Consider the following 21,645-nt stretch of genomic DNA (forward strand, 5'->3'; position numbering starts at 1 on the left):
ATTTCAAGAACCAGGTAGGAGATGATCTTGTTATACTTGGTTCACCAGCAGTCACCGTGCTAAAAGACACAGGGGACAGCCGTTACATTCTCCCCTTTACAGGGGACCTTTACACCTGGTCCCATGGTAAATGGCTATATGGGGGGGGGGGGGGCGCTGTCCTTCAAAATTGATAAAATTGTCTACTGCACCACGGCCATTACAGGAGGGCACGGAGATCCCTCAGGGGACAATGTCTTCATGTTTAGATTAGATTAGATTACTTACAGTGTGGAAACAGGCCCTTCGGCCCAACAAGTGCACACTGCCCCGCCGAAGCGCAACCCACCCATACCCCTACATCTACCCCTTACCTAACACTATGGGCAATTTAGCATGGCCAATTCACCTGACCTGCACATCTTTGGACTGTGGGAGGAAACCGGAGCACCCGGAGGAAACCCACGCAGACACGGGGAGAATGTGCAAACTCCACACAGTCAGTCGCCTGAGGCGGGAATTAAACCCGGGTCTCTGCCGCTGTGAGGCAGCAGTGCTGACCACAGTGCCACCGTGCCGCCCACATGTTGCAGTGTCTCACAAAAGTTCGGTACATTGCCAATCGCCATCAGCCACCGAAAGTAAAAGAACGTGACAATAAAATCCCTACGGCGGAGACCCCTATTACCCCGGGCACATCCCCGCCACCCTAAGCCTTGCAGTACCCAAAACTTCCCCTACCGGCCCCAGAGCCAGAACCGCTGCTAAATGAAGTGGCTCTCTTTATTACCACGCAGCCCACGAGAAGCTCGCAGCAGGACACAGCAGCCGCTGAGCATTCTGACTCACTACCGCTGCCCTACCCAGATGATAACCTCAAGGTCACACGTAGCATGGCTGCTGCCCTGAAAAACCAGGACACTGAATGCCAGCTTCCATACATTAGGTTTGGATCTACTCCCCTTGATAAGCACTGGACCCAAGCAGATGTCTGGGCCATGTTGCCAGATGCCCCAGACCCACTGAAACGATAACTCACATTCTATAATTGGCTGCAACAAATTTCCACAATTTACAACTGTCTGCCGCAAGATATGCAGACCCTGTTACAACTCGCATACGGTACCCACTGGGCGACCATTTGCCCTACCATTCACTTCCTCACCAACCCCTGGGACACTGTTGAAGACCGGGACAGATGGATGGACATCACTGTGAAAGAGGCGATAAAAACTGGTACAAGACAGCATGCAGACTTTGGTGCTATTACCCGCTGTCTGCAGAAAACGGACGGCCCCTGCCAGTCTTCATTACTCACTTTAACGAGGTCTGGGACTCTTCAGCAAGCATCACCTTAACAGAGAATGAGAAGCTGGCTGTACAGACTCTCATCAATTGCATGCTCCCGACATACGCCCACATAGACAAAGTACATGACTTAACGTGGCGAACAACGTCCTGTGGTGACACGTTGCACCCCTTTTGAAGTACTTTGGGGGCAGCCGATCCCCACTGCGACCAGACCCCTGAAACCCTCCACAGATTCAGCGCTTATTCTGACATAAGAGGCCCTGCTAGATAATGTCCAGGCCCTTAGCTGGAGCATTAGTGTTACACGCGACCAGGTCAGGGCCGCGTCACTCACGCTCCAATCAATGCCCATTCATCCGTTCTGACCCAGGGACTATGTCATGATAAAATCACGAGAAAAAGATACTCTCTCCTCAAGGTGGAAATGACCGTACCTGATCCTAATGACGACCCAGACAGCTGTAAAACTGGAAGGACGGCGTGAATGGACACATGCAACCCGCTGCAAGGGGGATTCACCACCAATGAACAAGCACTACACAGAGGAAGACACCACTCCGACCATCAAGGTTCGATCCAGCTGCTCGCTGCAGGCATCAACATCAGCACACTCAGCCTGGCCTCTCTGACCATCATACTGTGGCTTGCTGGTGAACAGTGACAAGGGGCGAGACATTTGTATGCCTGTGTGATCTCTCTCCCGCCATCCAGCTAGCACAGACCTACTGGGAGAATTTCTCTGCCCCTGAGATAACCTCTGCTGAGCCACGGTCAGGTAGATACTGGGAGCTATCGGTCTGAAAACAAGCCGTACTCCCCAGCCGGCAATCCCCCTGGCTCTGGCTACATTGCCCCCTTCTCACCCCACCCCTAAAAAAGAGTGAGAATTGTGGGAAATGACCTGCCACCCTGCTAACCCATAATAGGCCAACACAGAACATAGGAATGCAAACATTGCCAAATTATACCACAAATCAACACCAAAGCCACACAAAGGATAGGTCAGACAGAGAGGCACCGCCAAGAGCATTGCTCCCAGGACAGGACAATGGAAACCTTACTATTTCAGAGGAGACATTAGCACCTACCTGTGAAGAGGATTGGAAGCTCCTGATCCATTGATACTGTCAGGGTGTTACATTGTATCGAGAATCAGGACATTCATCCGATTAGCATCATTGTAACTAGATTAATCCATTTCCAAACACATTGTATCTTTCCCATTTTAATTAACCTTATTCTCCAAGATTCCTATAAAACCTGGCTTTATCCTCAGCTTGAGGAGGAGAATTCTCAGCTACCTGGCCAGACTGTCTATAATGTTTCAGTTTAGTCAATTTCTCTTCTGCGTTTTAACCATAGCAATAAACTGTTGTCAATTTCACTTCAAACTGCGCTTTGTGATCTTTAATTTATAGTGCTCATTTCTCTGATACAAACAGATGGAATAAGTGCTAGTGCTATCTCTAGGCGATTCTTTCAACAAGTATGTGAATTATGCTCAATGTTTGCCAACATTGATGGACTGTGCTGGGCTCAGCAAAGATTGATACTCCATGCATTGATGTTATTTTGGAATATAGCTGTTAACTGTGCATTGTTGACAAGAACCGTCAATTGGAAGTTTACAACGTATCACCTCGATTTTCTTCTATTTTCTAGATATCATGCACATTGCACCAAATTGAGTTTCTTTCCGTCCATCTATTGTGGCACTTAATAAAACCGCCTCGGTTCAAACTGGACCAATGTCTCCCAACAGAATCTGACTTCCACGCATTGATTGCCATTTGAATATTGAGAATTCAGTGAGAACATTGTTCAAACAAACTGAGCTCTTTTTTTTCGTCATTCTTTATGATTGCAGCAGATGTCCCTATGTAATTTGAAGTGACGAGAGTGTGCCTGCCCTGGCCCTCGTTGTAACGGAGAGCATGATCAAGGAACCAGAGCAAAATTGTGATTAATAGGAAGCAGAAAAAATTCTGGTCTGTGCCATAAATGCCAAAACAAAACAATATTGTTGATTTTGCAGATCAATCATTTCTCTCCCTGTATATTGCACGAGAGGTTCATAAAAGAAATGGCCCCGAGTCGGCAATGGGAAAAGCAAGTCATCCAGATCATATACCATCCCGAATAGAGACTAAATCTCTGTTCCTTCACTATCAATGTAACAAATCTTGGAAATCCCTTCCAAACAGCTCTCTCCGTGTATCTAGAACTCTTCGATAGAAGAGGTTCAAGATGGTAGATCTGTGCCACATTCTCCAGAATTATTAGGGAGAACCAATATACTCTGCCTGCCAGTGACCAGTAGGGCCATAGATAATTGTGACCTATTAAATTCATAGGATCTTTTGTCTTTTCACAGTCTTATCTTATGTCTCAGGGAGGTAAGCCTTTATTGCATCAATGTGCCACACCTACATCAGAAAATGATGTGGAGGTGCCGATTGTTGGCCTGGGGTGGACAACGTTAAAATCATACAACACCAGGTTATAGTCCAAAAGGTTATTTGGAAGTACTGAAAGCTGCTACTTCCATGTAAACCTGTTGAATGATCACCTGGTGTTGTGTGATTTTTAACTGTATCAGGACAGTAAAGCCACGCAGTTGCCAGTTTATGAGTGAGAGAAAGTTCATAAACAGGAACTGATGAAGACACAGCTCGTTGTCAGGTTCCAGCCTCAGGAGCAGTCTACACTCTGTTAAGCCAGACGATGATTTTGGTGATACTCTAAAGATTATCAGTTCAACAGTGTTAGAAGGAAGGATGTAGGGGTGACATTTGAAATGTAGGGGTGTCATAATCCAAACTGAGCTGCTATTGCAGATCTCACCTGCCTGGAGTGTGACAGGACATCAAGACTATGATTTCAACATTTCCAAACAGTTACTTTCAGTGGATTTATATCAATGCCACTGAATTCGACCATTCAGTGACAAGTTATCACCATAAACTCCAAAAACGAAGTTTCCTAATCTTTTGAAGTTAGCAAGTTTACAAATTTCTTTTTTGATGCCAATAATCAAATACTTCAAAGTCAACTAAAAGAGGGGTTTGCTTTTCTGGTTCAAATCAGATAACCTGTCGCAGTCTAGAATTAAAAATTGAGCGTGCTGGAGAAACGCAGAAGTGGTGTCAGCATCAGTGGAGACTGAACCAGAATTACCATTCGGAGTCCAACACAATTTCTCATCAGAGCTGGTTCTAATGTGCTGGTCATGGCAAGGCTGATCATGGCATTAATCAACTCCAGCTTACCCACTTCTGTTGACCCACTCCAATTTGCCTATCGGACCAACAGATCCATGTTAGATGCCATATCACTTGCCCTTCACTCATCCATGGAACATCTTGACACCAAGAACAGCGATATAAGAATCCTACTCATTGACTACATTTCAGCCTTCAACACTATTATCCCCTCGAGACTTATTCCAAAACTTAGTGATGTCGGACCAAGCCCCACTCTCTGCAATTGGTTCCTCAGTTTCCTGACCCACAGGCCACAATCAGTATTGATTGGGGACGATATTTCATTCTCACGAACACTCAACATTGGAGCCCCCCCAGGGGTGCGTACTCAGTCCCGTATTGTACTCACTGTATACCCATGACTTCATTGACAAACTCCAGACTAATGCCATGTACAACTTCGCTGCTGACTCCACCATAGTCGGCAAATCTCTGATGGCGACAAAACAGAATACAGATGGGAGGTGGAAGAAATGGAAAAAGTGTGCACTGAGAACAATCTAGCTCCAAGGAACTCATTATTGACTTTTGGTGGGATGTTACTCACGCCCGCCCTCAAGCTTTTCACTGTGCCTCGGTACACGTGACAATATTTAATTCAAATTCAATTCATAATACACACGGATTGTTAACACCGTTTCTCTCTCCAAGCGCTGCTTGATCTGTTAAATATCTTCACATTTTTCGGTTTTCATTTCATTTCATTGACAGCACAAAGGTGGAACAAGTGGAGAGTGTCAAGGTCCTGGGAGTGGTCATCCACAACAAGCTTTCTTGGACTCTTTATGTGGACACATTGGTTACAAACGCCCAACAACGTCTCTTCTTCCTCAGGCAGCTGAGGAAATTTGGCATAACAGCGAACACCCTGACTGTCTTGTATAGGTGTGCCATTGAGAGCATTCTGTCTGGATGTATCACGACCTGGTATGGCAACTGTACCATTCAAGATCGAAGATGGTTACAGAGAGTGGTGAACTTGGCCCGAGCAAATACATATATAGAATCCATCTACTGTCCCGCAGTCAAGGAAAGGCCGCCAGCATTTTCAAAGTTCCACCCCACCCCGGCAATGTTTTCCTACAACCTCTACCATCAGGGAGAAGGTAATGAAGGCCGAACACTCGCACCAGCCGGTTTCAAAACAGTTTCTACCACACTTTTGTTATAATACTGAATGGAGTCACAACTCTTAACATTCGCCTGCACCTGTGCTTTTGTTTTTGCCACTGATTAACTATTAGTTACTTATCTATGCTACTTAATTCTGTGATCTGTTTGTATTGCTCGCAAGGCAAAGTTTTTCACTGCACTTTGGTTCCCATGACAATAAATTCAATTCAAATGCAATTCATATTTCACACAGATTGTTAACACACTTTCTCTTTCTCCAGGTGCTGCTTGATCTGCTGAGGGTCTTCACATTTTTCTGTTTTCCCTTCAGATTTCCATCTTCTCCAGCATTTTGATTTTTGTTGTGGTTCTGTTCGCCGAGCTGGGAATTTGTGTTGCGAACGTTTCGTCCCCTGTCTAGGTGACATCTTCAGTGCTTGGGAGCTTCCTGTGAAGCGCTTCTGTGATCTTTCCTCTGGCATTTATAGTGATTTGTATCTGCCGCTTCCGGTTGTCAGTTCCAGCTGTCCGCTGCAGTGGCCGGTTAATTGGGTCCAGGTCAATCTGTTTGTTGATTGAATCAGTGGATGAGTGCCATGCCTCTAGGAATTCCCTGGCTGTTCTCTGTTTGGCTTGTCCTATAATATTAGTGTTGTCCCAGTCGAACTCATGTTGCTTGTCATCTGAGTGTGTGGCTACTAAGGATAGCTGGTCATGTCTTTTCGTGGCTAGTTTGTGTTCATGAAGTCAATTTCCGTTGACTTTGTGTTCACTGGGACCTCAGCCATACAAATCATCCTGGTATGTTCACATTGTCCCTCGTTATTTCGTCCTCTGAATGTATTTCTTTTGTCATTTCTTTTTCTTCGGTCAGCAAAAGGTGATGTTTGATTATTGTAGCTGGGGAGTATCAGCTTCGCACCTTCAGTCTCCATAGCCACTGTACACGATTCCTTTCTGCCTCGTGGGCAATCTTGTCACTCAACCTTTAATCCATGGGTTTCATTGAATAAGAAAACTGTAAATATCATGTTTGGTTTTGGGCTGAGGACAAAAAGACTGGAAGATCTTGCTTTACAGCAAATAAACGGTGCGAAAATGTGTTGCCAGATTTAATTTAAAAGTTGATCAAGTACTTTGTGAGTTGAATATACAACGTTACCTTGATTGAACAGAAAGTGGGAAGTTCATACATACCACATTTCCTTTTTGTGTTCAGGGCAATGCTGCCTAGAAATTTAAAAATCACACAACACCAGTGCTTGGGTGTTGTTCAACAGGTTTAATTGGAAGCACACTAGCTTTCAGAGCGCCACTCCTTCATCAGGTGGTTGTGGAGGACATAATTTTAAGGCACAGAATTTATAGCAAATATTTACAGTGGATGTATCTGAAACTATGCATTGCAAAATACCTTCATTGTCTGTTGAGTCTTTCATCTTTTCGAATACCATGTTAGTTTCACTTCTTTCATGTGTAAATCACAAAACGTTTTTTTAAAAATGTTGCATTCTCAAGTTAGCTGTAACAATTGATGTTAGCTGGAGAATACGTTTCAGGTGTTAGCCCCCTGTGTTCTCTGTCTATGCCATGATGTTTAGATTGATTGAGTTGTCTCAGGACAATTCCATACAACCCTGTCACAGTAGGCACTGCAAGACGTATCAGAGTGTGAACATGGATACCACCATACACGTTGGGACCCCTCCCACCTTGGACGTGGCAGGTACTCATGTGAGTCAGCCAACATTTGCTATCTTATACGTTGCAGACAAGGATGCCCTGAGGCATGGTACATTGGAAAAACCGAGCAAAAGCTATGACAACGGATGAATGGGCACCACACAACAATCAATTGACAGGAGTGTTCCCTCCCAGTCGGGGAACACTTCAATTATCCAGGATATTCGACCTCGGACCTTCGGGTGACCATCATCCAAGGCAGGCTTCGGGATAGGCAGCAGCGAAAAATGGCCGAGGAGAGGTTAATGGCTAAGTTTGGTACCCATAGGGAGGGCCTCAACCGGGACCTTAGGTTCATGTCACATTACAGGTGACCACCATTGCACTATACACACACACATGCACTCATATATATATATATACACACACGCACTCCTATATACACACATAGACATGGACACACATATGCACAGACACGCACACAGACACTCACACACACCTGACAGACACACACCCTCTCACACTCACACAGGCATCCTCTCAGAAACTTAGACCACTGTACACTCATGCACACACATATGCACTCTCTCACACAGACTCTCACAACCCCCACCCCAAACACGAACACACACTCCCACACTCAGACATCCACCTCCTCACAGACTTAACATACTCTCTCTCACACACAGAACCCCAAACCCAGAGAAACACACAGACAGACAGACACAAAGACCCACATTCATATATATATTTTGTGGGGAGAAAATGTACTTGCAGAGTTACATTATACTTTGCTAAAAAAACTGCATGAATTCATGTAAAACTCTGTTATCTCACTTTTTAGATTATAATCAATCTAAACATCATAGCATAGACAGAGAACACAGGGGGCTAACATCTTCAACATATTGTCTCGCTAACAGCAATTGGGCTTTTGCCCGAAACGTCGATTTCGAAGCTCCTTGGATGCTGCCTGAACTGTTGTGCTCTTCCAGCACCACTAATCCAGAATCTGATTTCCAGCATCTGCAGTCATTGTTTTTACCAACAGCAATTGTTACAGCTAACCTGAGAATGCAACTTAAAAAAAAAAAAGTTTTGTGAATTACACATGAAATAAGTGAAACTATCATGGTATTCATCAGATGCTCAAGGTATTTTTCAATGTATAATTTCAGTTACATCACTCTGTAAACTTTTGATATAAATTCTGTGCCTTACAATTGTGTCCTCCACAATCACCTGATGAAGGAGCGGTGCTCCGAAAGCTCGTGTGCTTCCAATTAAACCTGTTGGATTATAACTTAGTGTTGTATGATTTTTAACTTTGTACACCCCATTCTAACACTGGCATCTCCAAATCATGACTGCCTAGAAATAGTCGTTTAGTTGGAAGTTATTGCAGTGGAGGAGAATTCAGCATAGCAACAACTTCTTGATTGGCTGTTGCGTATTTCGCTACAGCATTGCATGTGAACAACACAACAATAATCATCCCATTTGCAGAGTGAAGACATTATCTTTCACCCTTACCACTAACATCCCTTGGGCAGTTTGAAATTGGTGATAAGGCCAAAAGTCAATGACGTCAACAACCTCTGCTGCACTGACATGTGTTAACTGAATATATTTGTTTAATGACCATGATTAATATCAGTCTCCATGGATCCAAACGTCTCACTGAAGGGTTGCACTCTCATATTAATAAGGGACTACTATTGATATACTTTTGCATTGCATCAGCAGGAGTATCACGTCTGACACGAAAAAGGGATAAAGGGCTCCAGAGAGAGAGAGAGAGACAGACAGAGAGAGATCAGAATCTGAGACAAATATATTGGAATATTCGAATGATGGTTCAGAAACTGGGAGCAATAGACTTGAATGTTACAATGACGGATGAGTATCTGAGTACATTCGACTTGAAAATAACAGCAATGAACAGGAGTCTATCCATGGGCATTTACCTTCTTTCTCAGGATTCAACATTATTTTCATGGCGGATCAAAGCCGTGCTGATGATTATACAGGCGGGTTACTATCCTATCCTGGCTATTGTTGGTGTTCCTGGTAAGTCTTTTGTTCCTGTCCAATTACTAATTTATGAACTATGATTAATTTTATTGCTATTTCTGTTGTCTACATTTTGCAATGACAGAAATTATTATCTTCACATTCAATCACAAACTCCATTGCTTATCAGCAAATTTTGTACATCTCACTCACAAATTTCTGAAAGAAACAAAACTGTTCAGATCCTCGAGGGTCCCTTCTGCTCTCAGCTCATTCGTGTATCTATATTTAGCCTTTCCACGACCAATTATGTCCTCTGCCTCTTCCGGAATATCTCCAGTCTCCCTTTCTGCTTCACTGCAGTTGCTGAATAAATCTTCATTTAAGTTTTTGTTAAATCCAAAATTTACCGGAACATTTTCCTTCTGATTACTTGCCCAGCTGCAAGCATTCGGATCAGAAATATTTACTTGTTTTTGGCTCTGGAGTTGCTTCACAACTGAAAGTCAGGTGTTGGAGTAGTAATGTCACTAGGTGGTTCATTCAGAAGCACATTTATTACACTCAAGGCACTGTTTCAAAACCCTCGACAGCTGCTGATAAAAATTAAATTCAAAGGATAAAAATTGGACATAAAAACTAATTTAAAAGAGTCATCATGAATTAATCAATATTTCATGATATTTTAAGAATCTATTGTCAACTGTTAAAGAAGAGGTTTCTTTTCAATAAATAACATGTTCCCTACCACCCCCTCTCCTTTAATGATGAATTACTCTGAAGTATTGATTAAATAAAGTTGTCCACCTGACTTAATGGGAATGGTAGAAAGCGTATATGCCGGGCAAGATGTTGCAGGTTATGTTTGAATTCAAGTTTATTGTTGTCCTCTGCATCCTTACCCAAAATCCACAACCCTGACTGCCTCGGTCAGCATTTTGTCTCCATCTGCTCCTCCCCCACCTTACTTATCTTCTCATGTTTTGACACTATCTGGTCCCGCTTGGTCCAGGATCTCCCCACATACATTTAGGACACAACCCGCACCTTCCAACTCCTCCATGACTTTCGTTTCGCCGCCCCAAATGCCTCATCTTCACCGTGGGCAACCAATCATTATGCATGTCCATCCGACATTGCAAAGGCCTCTGAGCCCTCCGCTTCTACCTCTTCTGCTGACCATCCAGTACCCTTAAACTACCACACTCATCCGATTGGTAAAAATGATCCTCTTTCTCAATTTCTTCTATCTTGAATCGTCCCACTTCCGTCAGGTGAAAGGGGTAGTTATAGCCACACGCATGGGTCCCAGCTATCCCTGCCTCTTTATTGGCTACCTGGGACTATCCATCTTGCTCATCTATATGGCATCATTCCTCACCTTTTCCTCCACTACATTGATGACTGTATCAACTCCACCTCGTCTCCCATGAGGAGGTGGAACAGTTTATCACCTTCAGTGACAACGTTCACGCTGACCTTAAGTTCACCTTAAAAATCTAGGACGCCTCCCTCCCCTTCCTAGAATTCTCTGTCTCCAACTCAATCGACCAGATGAACACAGGTATCTGTTTCAAACCCATCGACTCCCACAGCTTACCTTGACTACACCTTCATCGTCCACCTCGGGACCCTTCAACTACATGGCATCAATGTCGATTGCACTAGTTTACAAATCTCCCCCGCTACCACATTCCAGATCCAATACTCCAACTCAGTACCTCCCTCTTGACATCTCCCACATGTCCATCTTCCTTCTCACCGACCTATCACAATTACTGGCGAGCTGCATCCACCTATCACCTACCCATCTACCTTCCGATAAGCCCCACCCTCCGCTTTATCTCTCAGCCCCCTTTCCTTTCCACATTCCTAATGAAGGGCTTATGCCCAAAACATCGACTCTCCTGTTCCTCAGATGCTGCCTGCCTGACCTGCTGTGTTTTTCCACTGCCACACATTTCGATTCTGACATTTCAGTATCTACCGCCTTCACTTGAAGATCTAGAATTCCTGGGCGGACCCCTCGGTCTCGAGAGCGGTCGAAAGAGTCACTAGGAGTATGGTCTGTTTAAAGCAAGGTTACCAGTTTAATAAATTAAGGAAGTCAGGCACAGATTTGTCCAACAACACAAAGGTTAATGGCTTCTGTGTTCCATGGAGAAATGGCGCAATTACATTTGATAATTACACATTATTTATAATGTTTTTAAAAGACAGCACTGCCTTAATTACAGGAAAAGACCAATCGAATGTAATAAAGTGACATGATTTAAAGCAGGGTAATCCAATGACATTTCTTGAGAAGCAGACCTTTCCATGCACAAAATCATCCCAGGTTTGCTAGTTCAAGGTTAGTTTGAAAAACAAATCACTGCCTTATGACTCATATTACGAAAACTCTTATCTCGAAATACAATCAACTCAGCAAAGCATCAGTTCAAGTTCCAGTGTCAAAGAAAAATCTAAAGCCATTTTGTTATGTTATTTTAAATTAAAAAGCCGTTTTGTGGTTAATAAAAATCTACACATACTTGTTGCTTCTGATAACAGCCTAAATTCAAATTTTAGATCTTCACACTTTCTGCTAAAATGTCGATGGTAAAAGCTAAAAATGTGACATCGACAATACCTTCGAATCCCACAAACTCTAACACTTGGAATCGCCAACCACAGGAAGCACATGCAAAAAGACCATCGACCAGTTGTTCTATACACCATTTGACGTCCTTACTACAGAATTTATTGACAAATCCTTAACTGTTACTGGGTGAATAATGTTAACCTTTCGCTAGCCCCAATTGTTTATGCTTTTACTGTACCCCTGCAGTATTTCATGAAATAGGCTCACCACACCCTCTCCACGTCAAATATAGTCGATAATCAACGGCGTCCCCGAACATGTACATCTATTATGATTGACTACATTGAACAACTTTGGCACCATATGTCATAAAAAATTATAAATAATGTGCAATTTTATTCAAAGATAGTACAATCCAATCAAATCTCACTGTCCAGTTATTAAATATAGCAGGACATGGTCTATACAGTTATATAATTGTGTTTTTTTTGTGATGTTCGAAAATATTCATTTGTGGATATCTTTTTTTTTCTCTGTGTTACTCTCTAATCATGGTGCTTCGCTTAGTAGTACCAGTGGTGTATAACTTACAAAGTTGATCAATAATGAATTGGCATTGATTTTGCTTCATTTTATAATGTACCCCAAAGGATGTTTGATGTTTGGAAGGGCATTTCTTGAGGCTTGACAAATCCCCTTGAAACTTTTTTATGCCTACCTGCCAAATGAGTCTATTAACCACCTGCAGCTGAATGTGTTCAATAATTGGAAGAAACACAAGTGTTCACATTCAAAAGGACTTCACATGAGAATGAAAACGACGAGGCTTTTGATTGCTTTCTGAAATTGGAAAGTTAATGGAGTTACTGTAAAGTGATTGAATGAACTCCGCATTTTCCCTGTAACATGTCTGATGGACTAAGTTATTGCACTATTCTTGGTAACAGGATGAATGAACTGAAAGCACTTTCTCTTGCCACTTTACTTCCTCAGTTTGGGGAAAACACATTTGATCATCCACTAGCCACTTCCATTTAGGATTGTGTATGCTTAAACAAAATTATATCTGATTCTGATAAACGCTATCGACCTTGATCGAACTTGTTCAAACTGTTATGCCACGATTAATCCTTCATTCCATAAATTGGTGGACTGAGCTTCTTCTGACCTGCTTCCACAACAATTATTTAGTTTTCAGGTAAGGTGCTGAAAACTGAATAATACATGGAAGATCATGTTCTGGCTGTACAGGACATTGATTCGGCCACTTTTGGAATATTGCATGCAATTCGGGTCTCTTTCCTATTGGAAGGATGTTGTGAAACTTGAAAGAGTTCAGAAAAGATTTACAAGGATGTTGCAAGGGTTGGAGGATTTGAGCTATAGGGGGAGGTTAAATAGGCTGGGCTATTTCCCTAGAGTGTCAGAGGCTGAGGAGTGACCTTATAGAGGTTTTTAAAATCACGAGAGGCATGGGTAGAAAAATAGGAATTTTCTCTGGGGTAGGGGAGTCCAGAACTAGAGAGCATAGGTTTAGGGTGAGATGGGAAAAATATAAAAGAGACCTATGGTCAACGTTTTCACGCAGAGGATGGTGTGTTTGTGGAATGAGCTGTCAGAGGATGTGGTGGAGGCCAGTATAATTGCAATATTTAAAAGGGATCTGGATGACTATATGAATAGGAAGGGTTTGGAGGGTTATGGGCCGGGTGCTGGCAGGTGGGAATAGATTAGGTTGCAATATTTGGTCGGCATTGGCGAGTTGGACCAAAACAAGGTTTCCATGTTGTACATCTCTGACTCGATAAAGCTTGTACACAAAATATAATCTATCACTACATTTGTACTTGATTAATCTCACAATAAAGAACAGCATACCAAGATTAATTCCCTTCATGTGTAATAGGCTCTAGATACTGCATGGCTTCTTATTATTGCAACAGGCTTTTCATTTTTTAAAATTCATTTAAAGAATGTCTGCGTCGATAACAAGGCCAGCATTCAATTCTTATTCCTGATTAGTCTTCTGAATGCTGTGATGATCTGTTGTTTTGCAGGCAAGAGTCCGTGTTATAGAATTAAAAACTACGTTTGTAATCCAGAATAAGTGAAAGAACAGGAATATAGTTCTAAATCAGGATGGCCCACGGTTTGGAGGTGAAAATTACATGTTTTGGAATTGTCTAATGCCATTTTTCTTCTGGGAATAACATGCAGATTCATCCTGTACTTATTACAAAATGGGTCCAGTGCCTATGGGTCTCAGAAAAAAACAATACTTGTAGTTTGATGAAAGTCAAGTGAATTGCTTTGCTCTGGATAGAATCGAGCTTCTTGAACGTTGTTGAATCTGCACTCATCCAGGCAAGTGATCCCAATTCAACAAAAACAACATAGACTGGTTGGATCGAAGGGTCTGTTTGCACTCTGTATACTCTATGACTATAAACGTCTGAGCTTTGTCTTGAAATAATGGACAGGTTTTAGGGCTGCATGGGGTGAGTTACCTGTTGCTGAAACATTAGTTGCTCACCTAATCTGTGTCCATGGAATTTTTATGGGTGGTCCAACTGAGATATACATTAACTGATGTTGTATGATAGTGTTTTAGATACAGCATGTAATACTGTTACGGAGTACTGTAAATGATCACTGTGCATAACTAAAGTTTTGAGACTTTCCTTCTCAAAATAAAACACCTAGAGAAAACAGACTCTAACTTAAGCTTAAGATCCAAGTTGCTTCTTCCAACAATGTAACAGTAAACTTCGAAGCTTTCATGTGTTTAAGTACCATGAATCTGAATGTTAGTGTTTCTAATAAATAGTTTAATGCTAAAGCTAAAAACTGAAGACAATACTTGTGTTTGCATCGTACTCCATCCTCCGTTACGCAAGCGTAAGAGACTCTTGGAGTGGTTTCTCATTATACATAACAGAGTTCTGAGTTAATCTGTATAAACGCTAGCACTGGCATGGAGCACACCTTGTTTGATATTTGTTGGCATACTATGCAGCTTTTGTTTTAGCTGAGATGGAACTACGTCAGTAATAAAGGATTCACTATAATGCAATTATCAGTGAGCATCCCCATTTTGAATTTCTGATGGAAGGTTTTTTTTATGGACCAGATAAAACTGGACCTGCTCAAATTGTTTTAAGAATGAACCCAGACCCTACCTCTTTTCTTATTTTCAGGTTGGGTATGGTGTGCGTATTCCAGATGTGATGCAACTCAACAAACTATTCGACGTTAAGCAAAACATAATTTATTTAATCACGACAGTTAATGTACAAACAATAGAAATAAGAATCCAAACTAATTTAATGAGTTGAAAACTTAACCGAATAATAGACATAGGACCTTACTAATTAACTGTTCCAATATATTAACATCATGTAACCACACCTCTTAGCAAAAACAGTAAATGTTGATACAGTGTCTTACATGCAGTTATCCGGCCAGGAGGAAACAATATCAGAGAAAGTAGCAGCTCCGAATAATGCACTGAAGCTCCAACTCTTCTGAAACTCCAAACAGCTTCTGACTGCCACAGCTAAAAGAAATTAGAAAGCCTGGTCTGTTAGAGATGGCCACTCTCTTTCCATTGTTTAAAACAAAAAAAAAGTAAAGGCCTCATAAATTGTTGACGCATGCCACTTCCCGAAGCCAGTTCAGCACCTCTGCCTTTACAACCTCTCTTCAAAAAAAAACGTCGGGCATAAAGTTACCTTTTTTTTAATTTACAGCACAGTTACACATTGATGAAACAGTTTAAAACTGCTGAACTTGAGATTCAGTCAAATATAGCCTTCAAATCAAGACTAATCAGTTTCAAACAACCGCTGGAGATTGGATCATTGTTCCTGTTTGATCCAATTCTGTAAGAAGGTCAAACTACGAGCGGACATAATGGAACACAACGTAAATATTTATCAACAAGTTATCACTGGGTAAATGGTTTCCTATCTGTAATAGGATCTTTTTCTCTGCTTGATTTTCGTTCATGGCCTGCCATATAGATTTTCCATGTTCCTGTTGAAACAGATATAGAAACCATACTAAAACAGTTCTTGGTGGTGGTGGAAAAGCCCAGGAGGTCAGACAGCATGCTAGGAGCAGGAAAGTCGACGTTCCGAGCATAAGCTCTTCATCAGGAATGAGAGGATGGCCCGAGGGAGCTGAGAGATAAATGGGAGGGGGATGGTGCTGGGGTGAAGGTAGCTGGGAATGTGATAGTTGGACGAAGGTGAGGGTGAAGGTGGCAAGTTGGAGAGTAGGGTGGAGCAGGTAGGTGGGAAGGAAGATGGACAGCTCGGTTCAATCAAGAAGGTGGCGCCAAGTTGGAAGGTTGGATCTGGGATACGGTGGAGGAAAGGGAAATGAGGACACTGGTGAAATCTACATTGATCCCGTGTGGTTGGAGCGTCCCAAGGTGGATAATGAGACATTGCTCTCGGTGTGGTCTCCGATACATTGGGGAGACACGATGTTAACTTGTGTAAAATTTCAGAGAACATCTCTGGGACACATGCACTAAACAACCTCACCGCGTTATGACCAAATAATTTAACTCCTCCTCCCACTCCACCAAGGACATGCAGGTCCTGGGCCTCCTCCACTATCAAACTCTAGCCACCGGATCCCTGGAAGAAGAACGCCTCATCTTCCACCTTGGGACCCTCCAACCACACTGGATAAATCTGGAATTCACCAGTTGCCTCACTTCCCCTTCTACCACCTCTCCCAGATCCAAACTTGCAACTTGACACCACCCACTTGAATTGTCTTACCTGTCCATCTTCCTTTCCACCCATCCACTGCACTCTCCTCTCAGATCTATCACCTTCACCTCCATCTTCATCCATTTATTGCATTCCCAGCTACCTTCCCTCCAGTCACACCCCTGTCCATTTCTCTGTCAAACCACTTTGGCCATGCCCTCTCATTCCTGATGCAGAGCTAATGCTTGAAACTTCGACTCTCCTACTCCTTGGGTGCTGCCTGACCAACTGGTCTTTTCCAGCACCACACTGATCCACTCTGATCTCCAGCATCTGCAGTCCTCACTTTCTCCTGGAGTGTACTAAAATAGCTTGCCAATGGGTGCCGCTGTTCGGGAGAACAAACCTTCAGTATTACGATTGGAATGTTGTCAGTAGCTATCGCTTTTGCAATATCCCGTTGTTTTTGATATCGTGAGTGAGTCAAATTAGTTTATGTTATTCATAATCAACAGATGTTGTAAGACGATAAAGCTGTTTAAATGATTCTATACTTCAAACCTGAATTAAATCACTTGATGTCTTAAATGTGATTGAAAAAGTTTGTTTTAATGCAGATAATCTTTTGATTCTTGAAAGAGACAGACCCTGTATATACCTCTAAGACACACATTGTCTTTTCTTTTACAAATATGTCTTTTCTTTATTGTTTATTTCAAGATGCAGCAAAGCTGTTTACAATTATCATTTTGTTGACAGAATGCTTTAGTCTACAATGAACCTCATAATTTTACATAGTTTCATATTTCATTTTAATTGTACAGTGAATTTTTTGGTGATTATTAGGTGCACAAAAAATGTTCCTGCCTTTAGAAGACTAAACCAAGAAACCCATGATTTTTTTTTTTTTTCACGCTGAGTGATGTTCTGTCACCTCTTTTATTGCAGATGTGGAGTTGTATTCCTCTGAAAAACGTTTTCAAAACCAATGTGTTAACATTCAACAATAATCCTCCTTGTTGTGTCTTCAATAAAATTTTGTGAATGACCCCTCACGTTTCTAAAAAATCTTCACTGTATTATTCTGTTTTGCAGTGTTTTCTCTGCTGTGCACAAGCCTTTCCTCCTTATTTGGAAATGTTTGTTACTTATGCCGTATTCCCGTTTTCCATTGTGCAAAAGCATTTTGTTGGCCCTGCTCACAGCCTTGCTAATGCTCATTTTCAGTGGAAACCATACTGCTTCCTCCCGCCTGCCAGCTCTCACTTCTAATGTCATTGACATTTTCTGCCTTGTTTGAGCTCAGAAATTTAAGCTCATGAAAAAACGTTGGCTTCTTTTTGCTCCAAGTCCAAATCCTGATGGGAGTCTATTCAATTAAATGCACACACACTGAAGTGCTGTGTGACTGAGATTATAAATCTATACACATTCACACAGGGCATCAGGCCATACAGGTTAATAATATCAAGTCTAAATTCTCCCCCCAGCCTTTCATATGTATCTTGTCTTCCCATGCATTTGCTGCTTTGCCTAATCTGATAGGTCTGAGCACCCATCTCCAGTTCTGACTAGCATTTGACGATTGGCTTCTCATTAAGATCTAGGCAAAAGTGAGGACTGCAGATGCTGGAAACCAGAGTTTAGTTCAGAGTGGTGCTGGAAAAGCACAGCATGTCATGCAGCATTCTAGGCGCAGGAAAATCGACGTTTTGGGCAAAAGCCCTTCATCAGGAATAGAGGCAGGAAACCCCCAGGGTGGAGAGAAAAATGGGGGGAGGGTGTGTGTGGGGGTTGGGATGGAGCTGATAGGTCAGGGGGAGGGTGGAGCAGAAAGGTGGGAAGGGAGATTGGCAGGTTTGAAAGTTCATGAGGACAGTGCTCAGCTGGAAGGTTGGAACTGAGGTAAGGTGTGGAGGAGGGGAGGGAAAATGACGAAATCTTCCCATTTAGATGTACGTACATTGCAACGGTGTTTTCCTGACACCATTTAATGTTACTCAGCCATTAGTGATGGTGTCTAGATGAGAGTGGTGGTGGAAAAGGACATCAGATCAGGCAGCATCCGAGGAGCAGGAAAATCGGCGATTCGGGCAAAAGCCCTTCACCAGGAATAGATGCAGAGTGGAGAGATAAATGCGAGGGTGTGGGGGTGGAAAGAAAGTAGCATAGAGTACAATAGGTGAATGGGGGTGGGGATGGAGGTGATAGGTCAGGGAGGAGGGTGGGGGAAGATAGCAAAGAGTACAAAGGGTGAATGAGGTGGGGATGAAGGTGATCGGTCAGAGAGGAGGGTGAAGTGGATAGGTGGAAAGGAAGGTAGGCAGGTAGGACAGGTCATCAGGGCTGTGCTGAGCTGGAAGGTTTGAGCTGGGGTGAGGTGGGGGAAGGGGAAATGAGAAAACCTGTGCAATCCACATTGATGCCATGGTGTTGATGTGTTCCGAGGTGGAAGATGAGGCATTCTTCCTCCAGGCATCGGGTGGTGAGGGAGCGGCAGTGGAGGAGGCCCAGGACCTGCATGGCCTTGGCAGAGTGCATCTGGTATCGATGATTGAGTGTGAGCTGATTGAATGGTTCTGTCGCATGTTTGAACTCCTTCCCCTCACTTCTTGCAGTTTTGTGGAGATTTTAAAGGGATGGCTGTTTCAGATTCAGAAAGGTCTATGTAATGGATATGTTAACGTGTGGGAATTGGAAAGCCGACAGCATGATTACCTGCCTGGGAGACAGCATCTATGGCAAATACCAGGATCAACTTGGTCTGGCTCCAGTAATGCAATACATTTTATTTGTCCCTTATGCTTCTGCGTTTGAAGCTGTTTGAGGAGTGAATGCTTCCTATCTTTTGAATTTCATGGTTTCAAATAACCATCTAATTTGTTATTTCAAGTGCACGTATTTCAATAGATCACTGAATGCAGAAACATACTTGATGTTGTCTGTAGATTTACATTAAAACTCATAATGTTTGGCCCATAATTCAATTGTTTGTTTTTACCTCACTCACAGTAAACGTAGTGACGATCTACGTGCTGCTTTATAAAGATTGTGGATTGTCTCCATGTGTCAGACGTTACCTGGGAGCCATGGCATTGGCGGACCTACTGGTCGTTATCCTCGATCTGATACTGAGACACATTCCCATTGTTTATCCGGAACAGTTTTATTTTCTGGTGGACATTCCCGTGTGCAATATCCACGCTGTCCTGCTTTATGCAGCAACTGACTGTTCTGTCTGGTTCACTGTCACTTTCACCTTTGATCGGTTTGTGGCCATTTGTTGCCAGAAGCTGAAAAGTGCATACTGCAATAAGAAAGCAGCAACTGTGGTTCTGGGAACAGTGACTGTGCTGAGCTGTTTAAAAAATATTTTCTGGTATTTTATGTTAAAGCGTCGCTATCAGCTGGGGAACATCCCCTGGTTTTGTAAATTCTCCTGGATTGTTCTCTACTCTCCGGTGTGGATACCAATCGAGTTCATCCACCACATTCTAAACCCGGCTCTCCCATTCCTCCAGATTCTGCTGCTCAATGTTCTCACCATCAGACACATTTTGGTGACCAGCAGAGCCCGCAGGAGACTCCGAGCCACTAGCAGTGGGAATAGTTCCCGTGATTCAGAAATGGAGAGTCGAAGGAAATCGATAATATTACTGTTTTCCATCTCGTTAAATTTCATCGTGTTATGGTCAATGTTCATGATTTATGTTTTATGGTACAGAATGAGAGGCTTGGGATATAATGATTTGTATCTGCATCCGTTTGTGCAGGAGTTAGGCTTCATGCTGCAGCTCCTGAGCTGCTGCACCAACACCGCAATTTATGCCATCCCACAGGAAAAGTTCAGAGAGCACTGGAAGAAAGTGCTGCAATATCCCTTTATTCAAGTTAATCAATTAATAAAATACATGACTTAGTCTATAATTTAATCAGGTTCCATGTTATGTGCGTGCATCAAAGTGAGACCCAAAGTAATGCATCGCTGTCATTGGCTTGCCTCTGATATCTGTGTGCTCACTTACTTCCTCATGTTATTCCACTTCCTGTGAACTGCTCACACTCTGTCATTGTTTTGCTACTTCGTTTTGCCATCACTCAGTCTGTTTCACTCAACTGCCCCTTTTTCTCACTTGTTTACTTATTCTCCCCTGTTCTTTCATTCACTCCGACATTATCTGCTCCTTGACTTCGCCGTGTCCTTTCCTTGCATTCTCATTCTCACACTAATCCTGCTTGCCAATGTTTCAGTCAGTACTAATTTTCCATCGATCACTCGTTTACTTTCCGCAACTCGCTCACTTTTTCTCCTTCATTCATCATATCTATTGTCGCATAATATGTAATTATAGATTTTGTGTGACAATTCCATATTAGACATTGAAATAGATATAAACGTCTCTCACCTGAGTTGTGAATGTCCTTCTGAAGAACGTGGTGCTGATGTCTTTGTCAGACAATCCTGTGGCAAGTGTTGCCTGACTTACTCCGACAACAAGGGAGAAGATTTATTGTTACACCAGTATAATAAACTATGATGGAAAATGGAAATAAATTTTGAACCCAATACGAAAAATGAAAAATACTGAGGAGTGGGGTGGGGGTGGGAGGGTGCTCTTTGTTTGTAAAACAAACATTGCATGTATTTTCCGAGCAAAGTCAAGCAGTGAACACATTGATCTTGTCTCTCGGTTTTCCTGTTGATAGAGTTAAAGTTCCAGACTTGCACCAGCTGGGAATCAAAACAGGCTGAACTGATTGGAAGGCAGCTACGCACAAAGCAATGCCACCATGGCGCTGCATTGCAATGCAACACAATCCTCAAATACACCTCACAAAACATTTATTGTGAAAGTTAAACAGAGCTGACTTTAGCCATCAAAGGCAAAATGACGTCACAGAACAATAACTTACTCAAACACGTAGATTTAAAACATGTCTTCAATAGGAAAGGCCACTGAGTAGTCTGAGAGCG

The 21,645-nt window shown here is 42.6% G+C and overlaps 1 pseudogene; it reads left to right on the forward strand.

Moving 5' to 3' along the window:
• The first annotated feature begins 1,733 nt into the window (after positions 1-1,733).
• On the forward strand, positions 1,734-20,602 carry LOC148138476 (putative G protein-coupled receptor 139; annotated as a pseudogene).
• Positions 20,603-21,645: the final 1,043 nt, after the last annotated feature.

This window comes from Chiloscyllium plagiosum, unplaced genomic scaffold (genome assembly GCF_037043375.1).
Source record: "Chiloscyllium plagiosum isolate Xiang-an unplaced genomic scaffold, Cpla_swu_hap1 HiC_scaffold_40, whole genome shotgun sequence".
Classification (NCBI taxonomy): domain Eukaryota; kingdom Metazoa; phylum Chordata; class Chondrichthyes; order Orectolobiformes; family Hemiscylliidae; genus Chiloscyllium; species Chiloscyllium plagiosum.